The sequence below is a fragment of the Arachis ipaensis genome, chromosome B09 (assembly GCF_000816755.2).
Source record: "Arachis ipaensis cultivar K30076 chromosome B09, Araip1.1, whole genome shotgun sequence".
Lineage (NCBI taxonomy): Eukaryota > Viridiplantae > Streptophyta > Magnoliopsida > Fabales > Fabaceae > Arachis > Arachis ipaensis.
This window is the reverse complement of record NC_029793.2, coordinates 2,411,972-2,412,488: the sequence shown is the minus strand read 5'-3', so window position 1 is coordinate 2,412,488 and position 517 is coordinate 2,411,972. Positions and strand designations below refer to the sequence as shown.

Sequence of the window (517 nt, the reverse complement as noted above, 5' to 3'; positions counted from 1 at the left end):
TTAAACCAATTTAGATTACCTGAGTTTTAGTTTACCCGTTTGTTTAAACAGTTTTCAAAAATTTAAATGTCTCTTTGTGTATATAATAAAGTAACATGTCACATAACTAACTTGAGTTGGTCAAGTGTTCAGCTCACTTATCTGTTTAAGTAAATGTCGGAGATTGAATCCCACCTTATACATGCAGCATTCGAAACGGATTTGGTAACAATTGTTTTATGTGACAGCTAGTTGTTTTTATTGTGGAGAGGGAACGTGTGAGGAAAAAGGGTTATTAAACGTTGTATGTCATTGCAATGAAGGCGCCGCCAATCTCTTCAACGATCCACACTTCCCTTGCTTTCCCAAATGTAATCAATTTAATTTACTGCTTTTCAATTTCTTACTATACTTATTATCACTTTCTTTTATTACTTTCCCCCTTTTTTAAATATTTGTCCACAAATAAAGAATAGTATTAATTTTAACTTAGTTGTTTGAAATAAATAAAATTAGTTATATATATAGGTATATTCTA

At 30.4% G+C, this 517-nt stretch overlaps 1 long non-coding RNA gene across 1 annotated transcript in view; it reads left to right on the top strand.

Moving 5' to 3' along the window:
- The window catches only part of LOC110266712, a 2,305-nt gene continuing 1,949 nt past the window's right edge, over positions 162-517 (top strand). Inside the window, exon 1 of the long non-coding RNA XR_002354210.1 lies at positions 162-350. This is a non-coding gene — a long non-coding RNA (uncharacterized LOC110266712). The remainder of the gene's footprint in view (positions 351-517) is intronic.